Raw genomic sequence first — 23,749 nt, forward strand, 5'->3', positions numbered from 1 at the left:
GTTTTTGTTTTGTTTCCAAATAAAAATAAAAATTTCCAAAGTAGTTCCCAAACAAAACAATCAAAGATTATGTTTTGAAGTTTCAAGAATAATAATATACAACAGGTGGCACCCAGGATAATTCTAAACCCGTTTCTTAAAATAAAAAAGAAAAAAATATCGATGTCAGTAATAATAATTCCAAATTAATTAAATATAAATCAACTTTAAATAACAATCTGAAATAGAGCACTTAAAATAATTCTCTCACTAGAAACAGTAACTAACATACAGCTATTTAGTAAAATCGATTTTTCTTAATGTAATTTGCAAATGAGGTTAGCTCTTAATTGTATATTTTGCAAGAATCATAGTATATATAGAAATAAATGAAATAGGATAGTAATAGACCTTTTATATATATATTAATAAAATTGTGAACAGACAAACAGACAGGAATATATATATATATATATATATATATATATATATATATATATATATATAAAGAGGAATTATATTGGTGAATTCGTTCCCTATGGACTCCAAAACGATTTGGCCGATTTTTATGAAATTTCACACAAATGCACTCTATGTATCTGGCAATGTTCTTAGATTTTATATCGGAATGTCTTTGATAAGTATCGATAAAAAAAAAAAAATGATGAAAGAAAGAACAGTCGATTTTGACCAAAGTTAACACCTTATACAACCTAACATCACAAGTGCATTTGAGAAGTTTTATTACCACACAAGCTGAAAGGCCTGGCATATAGAATCAAAAATAGGTTCTCTCATATGACAGGGTCGCGTTTGAAATGAAATTTTACAGACACCTTTTCTTAAATTTTTTTTTTTTTTTTTTTTTTAGATAGGGCGATTTTTATCACAGTACAAAAACTTTAAAAACTTTCAAAAACAAAAATAAAATACATTTTTACTTGTATGTGAATGATTTGATAAGTTTCTAGGAAAAATTACTGTCTCCTTTAAAAAAAAAAAAAAAAAGAAGTGGTTGAGCAGCCTTCTTACAGTTCAATTTTACAATTTTTTTTATTTTTAAGAATAACATAGAAGCTAAAAACAATCTATGTACAAAACAAGAGGTCAAAGTTGAACAAGTTGACCTTTGCAGACTCTACCAAACTCCTTCGCCAATTTTGGGTATAAACACTTGAAATTTTAGATGCAGGTTACCTGGACATTAGTAAAGTGACAAGGATGCTAATAGACACCTCCTTTCCCAATTTTTGGGTGGCCTTGTGCCAAATTTTGTGAATTTTTTTACCAAATAAAAAATATATACCCTAAAAGATGGTACTAAAATAATGCTTCAATTTTTTTTTTTTTTTTTTTTTTTTAGATAAGGATTAAGAATTTGTATCATTTGAATCATTTAGACTATTGTTCTCATCTTTATTCTCAAATCATTTTGGCCAGTGTAATCTTCACATTGATTCATGAAGCATTAAAGATAAAGTGCTAAGTAATAATCAGTTCTATGGGACAGTCATCTGGAGTTTGAAGTTTTAATTCTTACTACAGTCGATGCAAACCAGGGCTCTACATTGCGAGTGAAACAGTCACATTTGCGAGTGATTTTTCAAAGTGGCGACTAGAAATAATGAAACGCTTATCTTTTGGTGATTGAATTTCTTTCACTGACGATCTTCCAAACCTCACTACAGAGTGAAAAATATCTTTTCAACTATTTTTTAATAAAACGAACAAAGTTAAATTATTTAAACAATAAAAGTTTTAATAGATTTTTTTTTAAACGAAGGCTATTTAAAAAAAATATCTGTAGAAATTAAAATGTTTATACCTTCAAGTATCAACATAAAATTTGTTGTATATTTAGAAATGATGTACATACTCGGCACAGAACGAAGATGTCATATTCTAAAAATCATGTAGCTTGGCTAGTAACTTTTCTATTTGGCTAGTAAACGAAATTATTTAGTTGTCAAAGGTCAACTAAAGATAAATTTGTCTATAGGGCCCTGCAAACTAAAAATTACTAAAAGGTTTCTACCCATTCATAGCTGATAGGTTAAGAACAATCTACCCCCGTGGATTAAATAAAAAGTTCAGTTCAAAATTCTGTACAGAGTTCAACAAAACGCATCTGAAGAAGGTCAGATGCTACGTTGTGAGAAAAGCATCCAAGAGGAGGAGAGTAGTCCAAATAATTCAAATAATATAACATTAAATTTCAACTTTGAAATGGATTTTATTTCAAAGTTTTCATTTTCCAAAGTCTTGCATTTTTGTTTTTGTCTTTCAAGTCTTAACGTAACGTTTTAATTTTGTGAAAAATTGGAACACTTGCATATTTATTCATTTACAAAGGTCACACAATTTGATTGACATAAATAAACAAGGGCAATAACTACTAATCAAACTGGGGAAATATCCAACATAAATAACATTTCAAAAATGGAACAGCAAGCATTAAATAATGGTTAACTAATAAAAATTAAGAAAAATGAGACGAGAATTATTTATATTATTTGGATTCTTCGAACTACTACTCTCATCTTGAGGGTCATTTGCACAATGTCTTGGTCAATGTAAAGGTTTATCTTGTCCAACTCATGAACCTGCACACAATTTTGAATGAAACCTTTTATTTAATTGACTGGGGGTGGGATTCCCAGAGTTCGACAGAAAGATTCAGAGGTTACATTGACTGAAATGTTTTTTTTTTTTTTTAGAGAGGAGTCACCACTTATCAAGGCTCAGAGGCCACTCGAGGATAAGGGATAATGAGTGTACAGTAGTCAATTGGACAATATCATAGTAATTGTTAGTAGTGAAAATTTGGTAAATTAGATTACTTAAGGAGACGGCTCATTAAGAACTTGTTTACGCTGAATGACCGCCGTTGTTGTTACGTTGTAGTCCGCCGGAAAGCAGGAAAACAGAAGAGAGTTCCACAGATGTGCAGTTCTAAGAAAGAAACTTTGTTCATGGAATCTAAATTTAGGTTTAAAGAGTGGAGGAAATTATTGATAGTCGTTTCAGCTAGATGAATGTTTTTTGTGAAAGTTTGGCCGAGGGAGACTATATATTGGAGCTCAGACGAGCACTTGCCATGAAAATAATGATAAAGCAGAGACAGGCTCACAACGTCTCTTCTATGGAGAAAGAGGTTGAAAGGAAGAGAAAAGGGCATCCTCCACTAGACTACGAAGTCTATTTTGAACTCTGCCAAGGCAGGATAAGGTCTTTCTAGCAGCTCCCGCCAAGATGTGGCAAGAGTACTCCATCCTTGGTGTACTTGGCTCTTATACAGGTAGAGAGTTGCATCAGCAATGAGATATCTTCTAGAGCAGTAGAATGAGCCAACCATTTTTACAACGATCTTGGCAACAAATTTGATGTAAGTGCTCCATTTCAGATCAGGAGTAAAGGTCAGATCCAGAAACTTGTCAAAACATGGGAGATCAGAGGGTTAATGATGGAGAGATAGAAGCTTGGTTTTAAATGCATTAAAAGTAACCAGCCAACTGTTTCCCCATTGTATCCTATGCTCAAGATCAGAGGATGTAGAGTCAGAGAGAACTTAGTCATTTGTAGCCTTTGAAATGTTGCCATAGATTATAGTGTCCTCAGCATAAATGCCTACAAATGATCTTGAGAGATCATTGATGTAGATCAGGAACACAGTTGGGCTCAGGATGGACCCCTGAAGGACTCCAGTATTAATACTGTGAGCTTGTCATTTCTGCCCATCAACCACTACTCTTATTATTTCTCTGATTGGTTCATATTTGAAAGACATTTCTAGCTATACCATAGCTGGAGATCTTGTGGAGTAGATCTTTATGCCATAGTCTATCAAATATATGTCAAGAGCAATCGCCCTAGAAAGGAAGGCCACATCAAGAGATTTGCTAATCCTATGAGATATAACCGTTAGCACATTTGCTGTAAATCTAGCAGAACAGAAACCATATTGCATGTCATTAAGGAGGTTATTTTTGCTGAGATGGTCGACTTTCGATTTTACAGATTCCAGCAACTTGCTCATGATGCACAGGTGACTTATTGGTCTGTACTGAGAGGAAGATGACCAATCGTCTGAATTATTAAATACGGGGGATACTAATGAGATTTTCCAGGGTGTTGGGAAGCAATTCTCCAGCACTATAATTGGAATGCTATCAGGACCAGTTGCTTTATTGGAATCAAGGTTTTTGATTAGCTTGTCAACATCACAGATATTGGCATGTTGGATAGAAAAATATACATTAAAAAATGAAAGCAATATAATTAATATTGACATTTGCATCTAATAAAAAATAAAATAAATATCATAATTTCACAACTTATCTGCTAAAAGCATCCATCTTGAATGCATAACTATTAAGGATTGTTTTAGCTTGATACAGCTCAGTGTTCAACCTGTTGTCCAAATAACCCTCAATATGAAAACAGTAGTTCCAAAGAGCCCAGATAATACAGATAATCAATCCTGATCTAAAAAATTCAATAATGTAAATATTTACTTCAAATAATTTAAAACTAATTTGTTGCTTAAAATTTCTTATGGGGAAGTAAAACCAAAACATAAAAAAGCAGTTTATTTGTGATATGCTGTTGATTTTACATACGAAATATTACATAAAATGTGTTAATCATTTTGTTTTCTCAGATTTGTGGGCGACAAAAATGTTCTTTGATATTTGTCAGAGTCAAATATTTTTGGTTTTAATTAGAATCAGCTAAGAAGAATGCAAATATCATTAAAAACTAAAAAAGGCTATCCTGTTACAACTGGAAAGATTTCTTGTCAAACAGGATTCAAGTTTCGGGTTTCAGCAACCAGCCTCTCCTATTGGATAAGAACTGAAACATACTTAAGACGTGTCTATTAAATTTGCAATGAAAATAATATTTCAAATGTAAGTGTAACTGACAAACAAAAAATAAACTTACTAAATGCTTTAATTCTAAATTGATAAAATCATTAAAATGGAATAAAATCTTAAAATTTAAACATGTTTTTATCATATCTGCTTTTTTTTTTCTTACAAAAATATATAAAAAACAAGAACGAATCTTGATTTGATCAGACTATCGTTCTCATATTGAGTGTTATTTGTGCAACGTTTTTGGTTGGATTGTCCTTCCTTGTTTGGAAAAGAGGGAAAAGTTACTGGCTTCATAGATATTTTTGTATTCTGTGAGTTAATATCTATTTTATGGTTTTAGTTTCAAATTTGGGAAAAAAATTGACTGGCAAAGGGGAAGTAACTAATAAAAATCAATATGGTATTATTCCTCTTTTATCACCAAAATTTTAAGGGTGTACAATTTTTTTTTTTTTTTTCTATAATTAGAGACTCCCAAATGCTAATATAAAATCTAAACATGGTCTGCTTAGTAATTTTTCTTTTTTTTTTAGCATATGTGCTGCCTCCTGGAGTCAGAGGACTCCATCTTGACCTCGTTCCACAAAGGGAAGTGTGTTCCTTTTTCTTTCCATATGTGATCAGCTAATCTAGACTTTTCAGTGTTCTAGTCTTACCTTTTTTTTTGGGGGGGGGGGAGTCTCACCTTTGTATAGTTTTCCACATTTGCACGAAATCTCATATACAGTTTTTTGTCATGAGACTTTGGGTGGGGGGTGGGGGTTACTTGTACTCGGTTGGTTGGTTGATTGGTTGGTTGGTTGGTTTTGTTTTACGGCATATCAACCCTTTTCAGGTTATTTAATGCCGAATCAAAAATTTAAGAAAAATTTTTTAATAGAATATATTTGTTGTTTTCAAGTCGGTTTCTATTTAACCTATAGTTGGGACCCTAACAGGTACTACCTGACTCCGGGTCAGAGTGGACCTGGGAGCAATGGTGATTAAAGGGTGGCTCCACACTCCCCAAAGCCCGCAAGCTAGGGCCGCACCACTGGATATAGTTTAAGGTCATATCCAGGACCGACTTGTACTCTGTGTTTTTTTGAGAGTCGAATCACTCTTGAATATTGATCTGATGTCATATGGACTGCATATTTAAAAAAAAAATTTCGGACAGGCCCTTTATGTACAATGTGCACACTGTGATAAGTTTTCGGATATTGTCTTTTGGTGTTTGTTTTAGGTTTTCTGGAGTCAATGTAACGCTCTCAGGGTAGTCATTTCGGTGGAGGGTTATTCTTATATTGTCCAACTCCTTCTGGTATGTGTTGTCGCTACACATTGTTCTAGCATGGAGTTGTAAGCCCTAGACGATTCCTTTTATTTTACGTTATATGGGTGATGCGAGTTGAAATTTATTGTCCTGTGAAGGTTGATTTTGAATGTATGGAAAATACAAAATTCTGATCCATACAGGCTATTAACACATCCAGGAATGCTATCTATAGAACCAGTAACTTTTTTCTTTTCTTTTCCAAACAACCAACATGTGTGAAGACGGTCAAAAGACAATCTGACCGAAACGTTGCACAAATAGCACTCAAGATGAGAACAATAGTCCAATCAATACAAGTAATACAAAGAATCAGCCCTCATCTAAAAAAGTTCAGAACTTCAAGAACGAATCTGTTGTGTATAAACTTTTGTAAAGTTGGAAAGAAGAACGTTCAGATATGACCTTAGTAAATAGAAGACCTATTCATTGAAAAATGACGTCATGTCTGAGGTCCAAGCTAGCAAGATCTCTCACATAGTCAGACTGCAGATAGTGAATTAAAGCAGTTTACAAAAATTAAAAAAAAATTTTTTTTAAATAACCTATTCTGCATAAATACCGAAAACTGATTAATAAATTATGTAAAAGACAAAACTTGTAGATGCAAAAAAAAAAAAAAAAATCCAAACTATCTGTGAATAAATTTTTTTTTTTTTTTTTTTTTTTTTTTTTTTTTACACAAGGTGGTCAACACTTATCAAGGCCCGGAAGCCACACGTGGATAAAGCTTATTGCGTGTACAGTACGTTAGTGTTGAAATTTGATAAAGTGTTTTACTTAAGGGGGCGGTTCATCAGGAATTTGTTTATGTTGCCCTTGAAGACATCCAAGTTATACTCAGGTAGGAAACAAGCAAACGGAACAGAGTTCCACAGGCATGCACTTCTAAGAAAGCTGGAATCTACATTTTGGTTTTGGCACAGATAAAGAGTAGGGAAAATTTTTGACAGTGTTTTTAGCTAGACGAGCGTTTTTTGTGAAAGATTGGCGAGGGGGGGACCAGGAATTGGAGCTCAGATGAGCACTTGCCATGGAAATAACGATAAAACAATGACAGACTCGCAACGTCTCCTGTGGTAGAGAGGTGCAGGGAAGAGAAAAGGGCATCCCCCACTAAGGCCCGAAGCCTATTTTGTACTCTATCAAGGCAGGATAGGCTGTTTTTAGCAGCTCCTACGCAGATATGGCAAGAGTACTCCATCATTGGACGTACTTGGCTTTTATATAGATAGAGAATTGCATCAGTAGTGAGATATCTTCTGGAGCAGTAGAAGGATCCTACCATTTTTCCAGCGACCTTGGCAATAGACTTAATGTACGTGTTCCATTTCGGGTCAGGAGTAAAAGTCAATCCCAGAAGCTTATCAAAACATGGAGCTTCCCCTAGTTGGGAGCCATCCATTTTAATTGATGCCAGATGGGGATCAGAGCGTTGATGATGTAAAGATAGGAGCTTAGTTTTAGATGCATTAAAAGTAACCAGCCACCCCTTCCCTCACTGTACCATGCGCTCAAGATCAGAGAAGAGAGAAACAGGGAGAACTTTGTCATTTACAGCCTTTGATGTGTTACCATAGATGGTCGTGTCATCAACATAGATGTCAACGAATGATTTAAGTATGTGTTTAGGGAGATCATTGATGTAGATCAGGAAGAGAGTTGGGCCCAGGATGGACCCCTGAGGGACTCCAGCATTAATACTGCAGGCCTCTGATTTCTGTCCATCAACCACTACTCTTATTAGCCTATCAGAGAGAAATGATTTAATGATTGAGAAAACATTTCCAGTTGTACCATAGCTGGAAATCTTGTGAAGTAGGCCCTTATGCCATACCTTATCAAAGGCTTTTAATGTGTCAAGAGCAATTGCCCTAGAGAGGAAGCCTTTGTCGAGATATATATAAACAGTATTAGTTTCCATAATTTTTTTATCGAAATATGTTTGTTTCTTAACTTCTACTTCTGAATAAAGAGAAACATTTTTTTTTTAAATATATCAAAAAAAAAAAAAAAAAAAAAAAAAAAAAAATTCTCACAGAAATAACTTTAAACATTTTTTTTATACAAAAAAGAAAGTTTTAATAAATAACGATCCTTCCTAATACCATTCATAGTATTGTCAGTACTGTTCATAATAATAATACAGTCAGTACTGTAGATCCAGGATAGAACTTCACCTGTGATGGTCACATAATTTTTAGTGCCTACTTTAGGAGGCTGTGACAGAGGTCACCATCTTGTTGTACAATCTTTGCCTCAGTATCAATCCTACTGGCTTTGATATAAAGAAAAAAAGTCATCTAGTCTGGGCTAAAAAGACAAACTCGCTAAAATTTAAATTAATTTTAAATTCTAAACAGTTTCACCAACACAAAACTAAGCAGAATGAAAAGATGATTATCACAAAGATAGGAGATGCACCTATTGGCCTTCATCCTGAAAAAAAAAAAAAAAAAATTAAAAAAATACAGTCGGCAGGAAGAGTTTAACAAATCTGCAATTCTTGGAAAGAAAGCTACTAGAATAGGAAGCTGGATTATATTATATGCTCAAATTCAATGTTTGATTGGAGGACATTTTTTTTTTTTTTACTTCAAATTTTTCTTGAAATTTCGGATTTTTTTGTGGTGATTCATAAGAAATAAGAATTGTTGAGATACAGCATTTTTTTTTCATACGACAATATTAATGAGCATATTCAGCTATTTGTTTGAGTGATCCTATTGTTTTTGTTCTATTTTTAAACATTTTGTGCCTTGTTTGTAAATAAAATAAAATATTACAATACCAAAAATTGTTTGTAAATAAAATAAAATATTACAATACCAAAAATGGAATCAAACTCAGCTTGGGGTTAAGGAAACTAGAGTTTAACTGTTTTTAGGAAAACCAAAGGATTTGTTTTTTCCTTTTTATTTTTACTGGTCAAACAGGGTCAACATTTCAAGATACCCAGAAATTTTAATATTCTGGAAAAAAAAAAAAATGTTAATTACTCTGGCCTTGACAATTATACACGATTAAGAATGATGAATGAGGAATGTCATTTTTAGATGTAGAGAAATTGGATATTTTCACTTTTTTTTTTGCCAATTTCTTCTTGCCCTAAAAAGAAGAACTAATTTGTTTGTTTTTAGCAAAAAAAAAAAAAGTCACCATTTAAATAAAAAAGAAAATCCAATGACCTGGCTTACATCATAATTATATGCCTTTGTTGGATCAATAAAGAAAATTTAAACTTTATATCTGTAACAGGTGAAAACAGAAACGAAAATGAATTTGCATTTTCAGCATAAAATTTGTTTAATTTTCTTATATTTTTCAGGTATTATACTTTTTCTTCTATAAAAACCCAGTTTTAAACATAATTAATATATTATGTACATTTAAATGGATGTAATTCTACACACAGGCAAAAGAATTTGTTTCATTACCTACCATTAAATGTTTTCATATAAAACCAGTAATACAAGCCGTAAGAGATGGAAAAATAATTCTCATAAAAAGTTGTCAAACTGGTTGCCATAAAATTATACATGCAACGCAGGAGTGAAATACTGAATATAGTATTGTTTTTTCCAGCAAGTATTAAAAATCAACAAAACCAGCAAGTTGTCATCAACAGGTGTGGATGCAAGAGTATCACAAAGAAACTCTTAGAAGGAATGTAACAGACACCATGTAAGGCAAAAAAAAAAAGAAAAAAAAAAAGAGAAGGAATGAGGATCACGTTACTGTCACTGACTAGAGACTGAAGCTAAACGGTTACATTTACAAGATAGAATCTTGTTATTTTTGTACAATAACCAGAGTTCACTTATACAAATGAGAATTCCTTTGTGTGGGCATATTCTTGTTGAGATAAAACTACAAGGTGCCTTCAGTAAGTTTTTAGGCATTTTTCGTATGCACACTTTTATTGATATGACACATGAAACTCTAGTCCTTTTCGAAGTAATCTCCTCCGACTAAAATGCACTTGTACCGTTCCAACAACTTCTGGAAGGCCCCATGGAAGTTCTCTTGTGTGAGCGTGTCAATGACCCTTGTCACAGCCTCTTTCATGTCAATTGCCTCATAACGACAGCCGCTAAGGTTTTCCTTGATCTTAGGGAATTACCAAAAGTTAGAGAGCAAGATCTGGACTGTGGGATCTGAATTTATCAGCTCGACCATCTCCCTGTTATCATGAAAATGTCTTTCTAATCTTTTAGAGCATCCTTGGGACAAACTTCGCACAAATTTCCCACATCTTCGGTTCCTTGTGAATAATTGTGTGTACAGTTCTCACACTGACATCAAACTGCACACTTATTGTCTATAGACACGCGATGGTTCTTATCCATGAAATTCTTTATTTGGCCAATTAGCTCTGATGTTCTAACTTCCTTACTTCTCCAACACCTCATCATCCCTCACAGACTGCCTGCCTTGGATCTCTTATGCAACTCAAAAACTGATGCTCAATTCATGTAAGATGGTCCAAAAGCAGTCTGAAGCATTCCATACGTTTCTGTGGCATTTTCCCCAGTTTAAAACAGAATTTTATTGCATATCGTTTTTCTAAAGTGTCCTCACATCCAAATTGCATTTTTGAAATTCACTATCTGTGACAATCAGGATTTAGTAGGGTGTATTACAATTCCTGCTGTAGCTGTTCATTTGAACCTTAAATTATAAAAATTGGTCAGTCACCTCTTAAGGTATAGCAATAACAGACTAAATTTTCAAGAGTCTACAACAATTTTAAATGCCTGTAAAAAAAAAAAAAAATCTGGAAACTAAAGGAACTTTGTAAAAGGAACTTTCCTCCCAGCAGAGAGAAAAAAAAAGTTGATGTGATGATTTGGATTATATTGCGTGTTCAGCAAGAGAAAAAAAATGAAAAGATTAAGTTGGCGTTGCTCGTGTCAGCTTACTCGATTGACGAGATCAGTATTTTTGGAAAATTAATACAATCTGAGGATCAAACTTTATTTTTCTTTTTCCGTGTGTGCATTTCCAACTTTCATAACCATACAAAGAAAGGAAAAGATAATTGCACATCGATCAGATGTCAAAGGAATATGTAACTTTATAATTCAATCGTTTGTAATAGGATATTACATGTAGAAGTTCTGCTTTGAGTTCGGAAACAAAAAAATTGTACTTCAGTTAGCCAATATTGTCCTGTCAAATGTATTTCTAACAGAACCGTTAATGCCAATGTCCAATCAAATGTTCAGTTTGACTCCTTATAGGATTTTATAGTAGAGTTTATTATTTGGTCGTAGAACTAAAACCAGTTTTGGCAATGGTGCTTAGTAGAGTTTATTATTTGGTCGTAGAACTAAAACCAGTTTTGGCAATGGTGCTTAGTGAAGCACAGGCTTCAATCTGCTTTTTTCCAGTCCAAGCGGACAGATTAGAGATAGTTAACGCTCTTGCTGCTGCCGACAAAAGTCAGATTAGCAATGATAGTATGATCAGAGTCATTTTAAGATTCCTTAGGAGTAACACTGATAATCGTTTCAGGAGTAGTAGCAATGAGTAGATTCAAATTATCATGTAAGAATCTGTGGCATAACGGACGAAGTACTAAATAAAATTCAGGTCTATGTAAAATTATGTCTATTTAAATGTTCATATACTATGAACATTTAAATAGACATAATTTTACTTGGTTTTATAGAAAGAAAAAAAAAAAAAAAAAAAAAAAAAAAAAAAAAAAAAAAAAAAAAAAGAAAAGTTGGATAATAATGCCTGACAAATATAAGAAAATAAAACTTAAAAAATATTTAAATTTTAGGTTGAAGGTTCATTTCTCAGTGCTCGATACAGAGAATAAAATTGTGAATTTAGACTTCTACCTAGTTATGGGTGACAGAATGAGAACATGCTACTCTCATGGATTAAAAAGGATTCCATTTGAAATTTCATAGATTTCCAGACAGAAAGCCCCCCCCCCCCAGTTCAACAAAATACATTTAAAAATGGTTGGAGGTTACGTCGGCAGAAACGTTGTGAGATTAACAATTAAAATGGAAACAGTAGTCCAAATGATCTGAAGAATACCTTACAATTTACATTTAATTTAGTGTTATTTCAAAGCATTAGAAACTATTGAACTAATCAGGTATATAAATTATATTCTTAACACCAATATTTTATATCAATCTTTCTTTTGATAACCTCTTCTAATTACAAAACTTGTCTTCCATCATCAAATAAGCTATTTTTAACGTCTCTCTCTTATGACTGCTATATTTGCCGATCTGGCATCAATTGAAATTAATGGCTCTCGTCTTGGGGGGCTTCATGTTTTGACTAGCTTCTGGGCTTAACCTTTACTCCTGACCTGAAATGGAACACGTATATCAAATCCATTGCCAAGGTCGCTGAAAAAATGGTGGGATCCTTCTACCGCCCCAGAAGATATCTCACTCCTGATGCAATTTTCTACCTATATAAAAGCCAGGTACGGCCAACGATGGAGTACTGTTGCCACATCTGGGAAGGAGCTGCTAGAAGCAGACTTTGTAGCTTAGTAGGGGATGCCCTTTTCTCTTCCCTGCAACTTCTTCCTCACAGCAAAGATGTTGCGAGCCTGTCTCTGCTTTATCGTTATTTTCATGAAGTGCTCATTTGATCTATGGCCCCCGCTTCACGAAAAACACTCGTTTAGCAAAAATCACTATCAATAATTTTCCACACTCCTTGTCTGTGCCTAGACCTAAATGTAAATTCCATGAACAAAGCTTCTTTCTTAGAGCTGCATGCCTGTAGAACTAACTCTCTTCCAATTGCCTGCTTTCCAGCTGACTAACAATCTGATTGTCTTCAAGTCCAATGCAAACAAGCTCTTGATAAACCGTCCCCTAAGTAATCCAATTCACAAAATTCCCACTACTTATGTTTACTACACTATAATCACATTGATTAATGTATACCTATTAAACCTTATCCTCGAGTGGCCCCTGGGCCTTGATAAGTGGTGATTCCTGGGGGGGGGGGGGGAGAAAAAAGTAAATAAATAAAAGAAAATATATCCCACCATTCTTCCATATGTCAATCTCACAAAAGCGTTATTCTGAGGAGAAATATTTCTCCTGCTTGCCAACTACATCAAAATTCTAGAACCCAGATCATGTGACAAAAACAAAACAACACTCACCTATTCGTAGACTAGTGTATATTATGTAGCATACTCGCAAGTGTGCCCGGCGTTGCCTGGTGTTAAGCATAACGTTAAATTCCTTAAAAAAATTAAATCAGAAAGAAACAGAGACGGGTATGTGAGTATTATGTTTTTTTTTCTAAACAGTTCACTTGTTGTAAGTAAAAAAAATAAATAAAATACTCGAGCCAAGATCGAAACCAAAACCTGAAGACAGTGAGTCAAGTATGATAACCATGAGGCCAGCTTGCTACGATCTTTAAAAAAGTGTTTCCAAATCTACTTAACATAAGGAATCTGTCATGTGAACGATTTGCACATGCAGTCATAAAACAGTTTACAAACAGATAAAAATCTAATGACCCCACCCCCAGTACAAATTTTTCAATTTTGACCCCTTAGCAACCCTTTTTTCCAGATGAAAACCAATTAAAAAGTTTTTTTTCATGTCTAAATACCCTATATATCAAATTTAAAGTCTGTGGATTAAAAATTCGTTGAGTATATAAGTTGAAAGTAGTCCTCACACACACTTTTATAGATATATAGATTTGCAAAAGATCCAAATAAAGATGCCCAACACCGTCTAAATTACGTCCATAGACATCACTCGCTTCATTACAATTAACTTCACTGTAACAGAAGTGACCCGCCTTCGATCATTCAAAACTTTATACGCCCAAAGATTTTAGCTGTGCTTCGTCTCTCAATCAATCATGCTTGAAACTGTAACAGCATTTTCACTGCCAAGTGTACAGATGTAATGGCCGCATCTTTGACCTAATTTTGAAAGGGAAAATTAGAAAAGAATATCGTTTCACACAGGAACTAGTTATTTTAATCTATATTTTCGAAAGAGAGGAAATGCGTAAACAAAAGGTAACATTTTTTACAAAAAGAAGTTTAACAAGAGTTGAAAGTGGAACTGGTATTTATTTTCAGTAACCTCGTAACTCCCGCTTCCATTTTTTGTAATTATCTTTTAGTCCTCACCTGCCATGAGTGATGCTACTGACAAAGGAGGAAGAATTGCAGTTTTCTGGATCAAAATCTATGTAATATTTATTGTTGACTAATTTTTTTATCTTGAAATAGTAAATTTTTTTAGCTCCTTACATCAAGTGGCTTCATGCTTTGGAGAGATTTTCATAGAAAAAAAAACAAGAAAAATATAAATAAATAAAAAGTTAATATTCATGAAACACTCGTGCAGGGATTCTAAATGATCACTATTCTTCAACTTTTTACAGTAAAAAAAAATTTCTTTGGGATTTTGTTAAGGTAAAGCCTCCTCTCTCAAGCTTTTTTTTCTATGAAAATTTTTTTAAATTTTTTACTTTAGCAAACTAATTCAAGATACGAGAATCGTTCAAAAAGGCCATTTTTTTTTTTTTTTTTTTTTTTATAAAATCAAACACTAAAACGTTGAAAGCTACAAAGATGGGAGTGGCACCATTAAAACAAGTGATGTTTTGTGTTTCAGAATTTATTTTTCTACATAGTCGCCACCATTCTCAATGCATTTTTGCCAGCAACAAATGATATCTCGTTTGTAAAAACCAGAGCTTGCTTTGTCACTCACATCTGTTGCCACTATGAAATCGACAAATCAATTAGCTTTCAATATATTAATCTCTCTATTTTATGTATATATATATATTTTTTTTTTTTTTTCAAGATATTAGAATCGTTCAAAAAGTAACATGCACACACACAAAGGTGAGATTAATATTAAAAGCCTACATTTTCTATTTAAAAATTATTAAAACGAACTTAACATACTCGGTCATAAATATGCGAGTGACTTCATAAATGGTTAACTAATTTGCAAATCCTTTGAAAAACGAACTTTAATTAATTATTCATTTTTATGGTTTCTTATTGGATTCATTTGACTATTATGCGCAGTTTAATTTATGCATATTTTCTACATTGTGCATAATTGCATAGAATTTAGGATGAAAAGTGATAATACACACACATGTATTTATTTATAAGTGTGTGGAATAGTCTTTACCAAACTTCTCTCTCAATTTTTGATCTATAGATTTGAAGCTTGATATAGAGAAGATAAATCTATATTTTTTATTTTTTTTTTATTCAATTTTCACTCCAAACAAGGAAGAGTGAACCGATATTAACATGTACTATGGGTGTCCACATGGACCCCGGTTGAGAACCATTGAAGTGTTTCTGCCATTTCCTTAGATATGTGTTCATTTGTTTACCACTCGTGCCTGTAATAGAGAGTGGTGTCATCAGCAAATATACCCATCTCAGAAACAATTTTATCAGGGAGGTCATTTATGAAAATCAGAAATAATAATGGTCTTAGGATAGACCCCTGAGGTACTCCTGCATTTATATCATATTGTTTAGATGTACGACTGTCGGGGACAAACTGGATTCTTCTCTTAAGGATTTAATTACATTATTTTAACTGCTAAAAGATCAAAATCGAAAAAAAAAAAAAAAAAAGAACTGGAACTTGGCAGGTATAAGTCTACTTAAAGTGATTCTCCATGTATGCACAAATATACATTTATAGGTTAAATGTTATTTTTGAAGTTTTTATATTCATATGGTCGTGGTTTAGGTGGTAATGAATAAGGTTGAGAGCTAAATGCTTTGGTTTCAATTCTAGCTGATGGCATCAATTTTTTTTTTTTTTTTAAAGCACTTCTATATATTGGGTACAATAGATATTGACCATGATAAATATGAAATGTGAATGAATTAAAATATCATATTTAAGCATACATTATGACTGGGCCACACTGGAAGGGGAGCACTATTTACATTGGGTACAATACTTTAATAATTATTCTAATAAGAATTCATATAAAATAGAGAATTCGCTCTAAAATAATAAATACAGAATCTGCATAAATTAAAATACTATATTTGAGCATATTTTATGACTGGGCAACGTACTAGAATTATTTATAGAAGAAAATATTCTCAAATTCATTTAAACATAAAAAGGATAACTGAGCAAATAAAAACCTGCCTCGTTTTCGATGGGTAATTAAAAAAAAAAAAAAAAAAAAAAAAAAAAAGAGATAATAATACTAATAATAATAAATATGAGCAATAATAAAAGTGCTAAGTAATTATGAGTTCGAAGTGAGTTTTCTGGAGGTTGAAGGCATTATCAGTACAGGCGATACTAGGAATAAAATTTGAAATTATACAAGACTTATACTCAGTTATGGCTGATGGAACGAGGGTAAGTTTTGCCTATTGATTAAATAAAGGGTTTTGTTCTAAATTCCGTAGAGCTTTCGAGTTTGCCAGAAGGATTAAAGGGTTAAAAAAAAAAAAAAACACTTGAAGGTTGAAGATTACAGCGGCCAAAATGCTGCGAGACTTAGCCAGAGCACTGAGACAAGCAAAAATTATTATACTTGATTGGAAAAGTCTTATTTCATCAGTAAGTAAAAAAAATAAAATAAATTTAAAAAAAATAATACTCAAGAGAACGCATGACATTCTTAAAAAGAAAAAGTTCTTATCCGTTTTATAAGATATTTTTCTACTCATTATGAAGACAAAATCACATCTAAAATTTTAATATTGTTTTTGCTGAGAGACATCTGTTAATGCACACAAATCTCTTATCTTTCTAATAAAGTAATTTAAATTTTCCTCTATTTCATTGGTAACTATAGCCTTCTATTTAAAAGGTGCATATGCAAATTTAATTTGACAGTCATTTATACCAATTCCTGATGCACGTTTTTTTGAAAATATGCCTTTATTCGCTTTCAATAATTTTCCATTTTGAGATATTTGTTAGTGCATGCAAATCTAAGAAAATTGTGTGACCACTGCTTGTGCATGTATGCGTTTCTCACCTGCACATTATTATATGGAAAATCAGTTTATGGCATATTGGATAAGCATTGCAACATTCTAGTAGAAACAAGAACACAAACACATTAAAACTGAACCATTCATACTCAATAAATATGTCCCGAAAAATTGTTTGAAAAATCTTAATTCAGTTTAACGCGTTTGTGTTCTTATTTCTACTAGCATGTTGTCATGCTTATCCACTATGCCATTGTTATTTTCCATTTTATCTGAAATTTTCCTTTCACATTTACTTCTACATTATTATGTTTATTTATATATTAATACAATAGCGTGTGTGTTATTTTCTGTGTCACGCTTACATCCGGGTCGTTTAATTGTTATGTACTTCCATTTCTTGTCATAAATAATTTTACCAAGAATTCTTCACAAGTTTTGGTTTCAGTTTCGATTATAGCTGACAGCACACCAGTAATTTTTTTTTTTTTTTTTTTTTTTTAGAATTTTACTAAGAATTCTTTAAGTTTTGATTTCAATTATATCTGGAGGAACTCGAGTTATATTTTTTCATAAGTTTTGGTTTCAGTTTCGATTAAAGCTGATGCACCCAAGTCATATGGATATATTTTTTTTATTTTTGAAATCACAACTTTATAATATATAAAAATCGATAGAAAATTAACTCTATAATAATGTATACAAAATCTGCAAGGATTAAAATATATTTGAGCATACTTTACGACCAGGCTACACCAGGCGTCCCTGCTAGCTTAGATAAATACTTTTGTAGTTTTAACAAAAGAGCTACAATAATATCAGAGCGTCTCCATATACGTGGAACATCTACAGAATGTCAACATCAATAAATTACATATGAATGAATCTCCTGTGGAATTTCCACAGGTCCCGCTAGTTAACTATTAATTATTTATTGAAATCAGAATTCTTATTAAAAAAAAAATTAATTAGTAATAATTTATTACTATTAAATCTACCATGATGCATTTTTGTGAATACTTTTCAACAATCTTATCCAAAATCTGCATGAAAAGAAAAATAAAAGGATATTTTTAAAGTAAGTGCCTCTACTCTAACATAAAAATAAAGGAGAGTGCAATCGTCAAAGCCAGTTAAAAAAAAAAAAAAAAAAAAAAAAAAAAAAAGAAACAAACTGAATAACTCCACATCTCCATCGTTCAATAAGTTCGTGTTTCCACATGGACTCAAGAAACTAAAGTTTGTAGGGTTAGTACACACATGCAGTTTCATACGAATTCAAAAGAAAAAAGTTTTGTAGAATTAGTTCACATCTCCTTCCATTGACGTACAGGTTTCTATCAGGCTTTTTTTTTTCTTTTCTTTTTTTTTGTTATAGTCCATCAGTGCTTTCGGTGTGAACCGGTGCTGCAACTACGTTTTCTGCAGGGTTCATAGCAGGGGTATCAATAGGAGTGCATTGCGTTTCCGCAGGTGATCCTTCAGGTAGTGAATAACTACTTACTCTAAAATTGGACCTGAAATCTTTAACTTTATTATGTAGAGCTTAATAAAAAAAAATATAGAAATACACAGGCAACAAATCGGAATAAGTACATAGCAGATACAGTAAAATCTGCTTCAAAGAAGGTGGGCGCCCTCAGTATCCTATATCTCTAAAGCCATCATGCAATGGAGTATTACTGCCATATCTGGACTAGTATACCTATAACTAATCTCTTCATCTTGGACAGGGTTAAAAAAAAAAAAAAAAAAAAAAAAAAAAAAAAAAAAAAAGAAAAGAAAAGGAGGTACGATTTTACCTTAATGTTTCGCACTGTCTACCAAGCTCTAGTCTGTCCCATCGTCACAACATTACATCCCTGTGCTTGTTTTACAAGTATTTCTACGGAATATGCTCCAAGTTTAATGCACATACCCTCTCAGCGTAAGTATCTCCAACTAACTAACAAATCCACACCCCTTCACAGTAGAGGTCACCAGATGCCAGAAGGTTTTCTACACTAATAGATTCTTTCCTCAAACCGCTTGCCTTTGGAATTTCATCCCTGCTCCCGTTTCCTCTACTGTATACATCTAAAGCAATTTAAATGTAATGTGCTACACAACTCCCCACTTAAAATCCCCCCTAATCACAGTAACCACTTCTGTCTTAGTAGCACTATGCCGTGTTTGGTGTGGACATAAGTCATGTGGTGGCAATGAAATTATTACAACACAAACAAACAATCTGTATTTAATTCCGGACAATCCTTTTTTTCCTGTGACTTTTGTTAACAATGAGTGACACATTTTTTTTTGGGGGGGGGGACAAATTATCAGGCGAATGTTGTTTTTTTCTTTCTTTCTTTTGTCAAGTTGCTTTTTTGTCAGATTAATGTTGGTTTTGATTGCAGCTTAACACTAACAGTTATGAAAAGAAGAAATAGTCTGACATCTTTAGAAAAACAAATGAAGATTAGCATTCTATTGATTTTTTATTAGTTAGATTTTAATATATATATATAAAATGGGTTAAGAAATTCCAACGAAAGAAAGATGTATATTTAAATAAGGGAGTAGTCACCAACAATGGGTATTTTTTAACATTTTTTATTATTCCGTGTCTTGGTTTTTCATTGGGAATTATGTTTGGATCATTGTAATAATGTTTTTAAGTCATTGAAATCGTTTTTACGCGCGTTTCAGACGTTCTGTGATGCGTCCTCATCAGAAATTATTTTCAAATGTGTTGGAGATGTAAAAATGGTGATTTTCGTAGTTAATTTGAAGTTTTTCCAAGGGGTGGAGGCTTGTAAGTGTTTATTATTCATTGGCATGCTCAATTTTTATTACTCTTTTATTGGGCTTGATAGCCAGGTCAGGGAGACCCCTAACCTGGCTATCTTTTTCTGCTAATGCTTTTTTCTTTTCCTTTAGGGTGGGGTAGGGTGTGTGTGTGTGTGTGCGCGCACTTGCTTTTGTTGGTTTGGGAATGTGTATATTGTTTTATAGTATTTTGGGGTTATTTGCTTCCTTAGGAAGGCGACTGTGGTCTGAAGTGAGGTCATTACTAATGTGTATGTGTGGGGAGGGGGGACTAGCTCTTCTGAAATAAGGGTAGGGGGTGCTTTCATTCTATTTTGATATTTATTTTTTGGATTCTTGGATCTTAGTATTGTGATTTTTCGTTTTAGTCTTTTCGAGTATTCCTTATATTATGTTTGTTTAGAAAGAGGGGTGTATTTAAAATATGTATAGGGGATTTTTTTTAATGTTTCTATTTATTTGTCTCCCCATGCCACAAGCCTCCACCCCTTGGAATAACTTCAAATTAACTACGAAAATCGCCATTTTTACATCTCCAACACATTTGAAAATAATTTCTGACGAGGACGCATCACAGAACGTCTGAAACGCGCGTAAAAACGATTTCAATGACTTAAAAACATTATTACAATGATCCAAACATAATTCCCAATGAAAAACCAAGACACGGAATAATAAAATAATGTTAAAAAATACACATTGTTGGTGACTACTCCCTTATTTATATATATATATATATATATTTCTAATAATGGAAACAGAATAATATTGCTATCAATTGCTATAATATTGTTAATAATTTAATTTGCTGAAATATTCAAGCTGCCCAGAAAATGTGAAAAGACGATGACAATTTTGCATGTTTTTTAAAGAACAAAGGGAATAAGAGAGACGCGAAGGGAAAGGAAAAAAAGGGAGAGAGACAAAGAAAAAAGGAAAAATAGAAAAAAAAGAAATAAGAAAAAAAGAAAAAATTATAAGAAGAAAGAAAAAATAAAAAAAATAAACCATATTCGTTTACTTAAATGTCATGGCAATAAGAACTGAAAATTATGGCATAGGTTTTGTTTGTTTGGTGCTTGTCCAGCATTCTCTTACATAAAAAAACAAAAACAGATGATGTACATACGAAACACGGAAAGAAAATATTGTACTCCAAAAATCAAAAATCATGTAAACTGATCAAGTAGTTTTATTTGTGTGAATGAAATAATTTTTAAGCAATTAATGGAAAGTGTTACGTATTATAACAAAAACCTCCCTATTTTGAATTATGTTGAGTTATCTCCCTTGTTTTTTAAGATCATTTTTAAAATGGCATTGCGAAATAGTTGCTTACTCACTTAACCATAAAATTTGATTTTCTGATTTCAAAATATAACTACTTAATTTACATAATTTTTGTGACTTTTTTTCTCCATCCTACAGATTTTTATTTTTGTTTAAATATAGGGAGAATTCTGAACAAGACATTTGTTTATTCTGAATTGAAAAAATGTGACCATTAAAATTACAGATTAAAAATTACATGCAAAATAGCTAAACCTACATGTTGCGTGGTAGTGTTCTTACTTTCATTTTTTTTTTTTAAATATTTTTTTAACTAAATTATTTTTAACAGAATTTAATAGGATTTTTTAATCGAATTTTGACAGTTAAATTTAATTACAGTATCCTTTGTTCATTAAATTATTCATTGAGCCAAATTTCCTTTTTATAAAACTATAACTTATTTTAGTAAAGTACAGTTTTAATTGCTATTTATAAAATTGGTTGTAAACAGTTAATCTGTTGGTACTTAAAAAATTTTTTTAGCAGAGACTCAAGTGAAATGTGTGAGTTCAAAATAAAATAAAAATTATTTTATTTTTTGGGGAATCATGACTCATCAAGGCCCAAAGGCAACTTGAGGATAAGGATTAATGAGTGTATGGGAGTCATTGGGACAACAGCATTAATCGTTAGAGGGAATTTTGGTATAATTTGATTATTTAAGGGGACAGCTCAACAAGAAATTATTTACACTGAACTTAAAAGATGAACATATTGTAATCAGCAGAAAAGCAAACCAATGGAACAGAGTTCCACAGACTGGCAGGTCTAGGAAAGAAACTTTGTTCATGGAATCCAGGTTTAGATTTAGGCACAGATAGAGAGTTGGGGAAATTGTTGATAGTAGTTGTAGATAGACGAGTGGTTTTTTTTTGTGAAAGTTTGGCAGGGGGGGGGAAGATCATATATTGGAGCTCAGCCGAGCACTTGCCATGAAAATGATAGAGTAGAGACAAGTTAGCAACGTCTCTTCTGTGGAAAAGAGGTTGCAAGGAAAAGAAAAGAGCATCACCTACCAAGTTTCGAAGCCAGTTTTGAACTCTGTCAAGCCAAGATAGGGTGCTCTGAGCAGCTCCTGCCCAGATGTAGCAAGAGCACTCCATCCCAAGACAAACTTGGCTCTTATACAGGTAGAGGGGTGCATCAGTAATGAGATCTGTTGGAGCGATAGGATGATCCCACCATTTTCCTAGCAACCTTTGCAACGGATTTGATTATGTGCTCCATTTGATCAGGAGTAAAGATCAGACTCAAAAGTTTGTCAAAATATAGTACTTCGAAAACGAAAGCCATTCATTTTAATTAGGGCCAGATGTGGGGAGGTGTCAAAGCGTTGATAATGAAAAGAGAGCTTATTTTTAGAAGCATTAAAATTAACTAGACACCTTTTTCCTCATTGCACCACATGCATCAGAAGAGACAGAATCAGAGAGATCTTGGTCATTGCTGGCCTTTAAAGTATTAATATGGATGATAGTGTCGTCTGCGTAAATGTCTAAGAATGTGATTTGGGAAATCATTGATGAAGATCAGGAAGAGAGTTGAGCACAGGATGGAACACTGAGGGACACCAGCATTAATACTATGAGCTTCTGATTTGTGCCCATCAATCACTACTTTTATAAACCTATCAGAGAGAAAGGATTTAATAATCGAGAAAACATTTCTAGCTATTCCATATTCCATAGTCATAGCTGATGGAATAAGAGTATGCTATCCCCACCATAGATTAAAGGGTTCTGTTCGAAATTCCATGCAGATTTGGCAGAAAGGTCCCCCAAGAATTCAACAAGATACACCTGAAGAAGGCTGGAAGTTGCATTGACTGAAACGTTAATGAGAACAGTAGTTCAAATAATCCAAATAATTAATCCTCATCTCAAAAATTCAGATTACATGTTTTCCCGCTCATTTTCAGTCTTCCAGTGAAGGGTTCACATAGACAAAGTAAATTGCAGTTTTTCAAGTTCCTAGTTTTCACAATCCAGTAATCTTCCTGTGTCTTGAAATAACAAGAGATTTTGACCTTAGATACTCTTGGTAGTGAGGGGGGGGGGGGTCAAATGAGATTGTTTTGTTTTATTGCATATCAACCCTTTTTGGGTTACTTAATGCTGATTCCAATAATTTTAGAAACGTTTGTGTGCTTAGTTCTTTATATCTTCAAATATTTATTCATGGTGTTTGGTTTGGTTTTGTATATGAAAAATTGTTTTTTGTTTTGCACAAGTTTTGCAAATGGGAAGGAAAAAATAAACATCAATGTTTATTACATTTTATAGCAAGAAGCCAATATCTTCACTCAGCCTGATCTGGTAGCACCGAAGGTCAAAAGAAGAGCTGCTCTTTATGAAGATATGTTACATTAAAGATACCAACTCCAAGTACATTAGTGACACAACAGGTTCAGAATGCATTGCACATCAATGGGATACTGTTTAGCATGGTAGACATGCCAGATTG

The 23,749-nt window shown here is 32.9% G+C and overlaps 1 protein-coding gene across 10 annotated transcripts in view; it reads right to left on the reverse strand.

Moving 5' to 3' along the window:
• The window catches only part of LOC145286300 (uncharacterized), a 408,045-nt gene that overhangs the window by 341,379 nt on the left and 42,917 nt on the right, over window positions 1-23,749 (reverse strand). Inside the window, exon 1 of one of the 10 annotated variants that reach the window (XM_080135164.1) lies at window positions 18,949-19,403. The exons of 8 other annotated variants lie outside the window; for them this stretch is intronic. The gene's annotated coding sequence lies outside the window, so the exon portion shown is untranslated. Of the gene's footprint in view, window positions 1-18,948; window positions 19,404-23,749 lie in introns of those variants that run through there. One more of the 10 variants, XM_080135170.1, reaches the window with a different exon arrangement.

Source organism: Euprymna scolopes, chromosome 10 (assembly GCF_053919585.1).
Source record: "Euprymna scolopes isolate OS-2025 chromosome 10, ASM5391958v1, whole genome shotgun sequence".
NCBI classification, from domain to species: Eukaryota; Metazoa; Mollusca; class Cephalopoda; order Sepiida; family Sepiolidae; genus Euprymna; species Euprymna scolopes.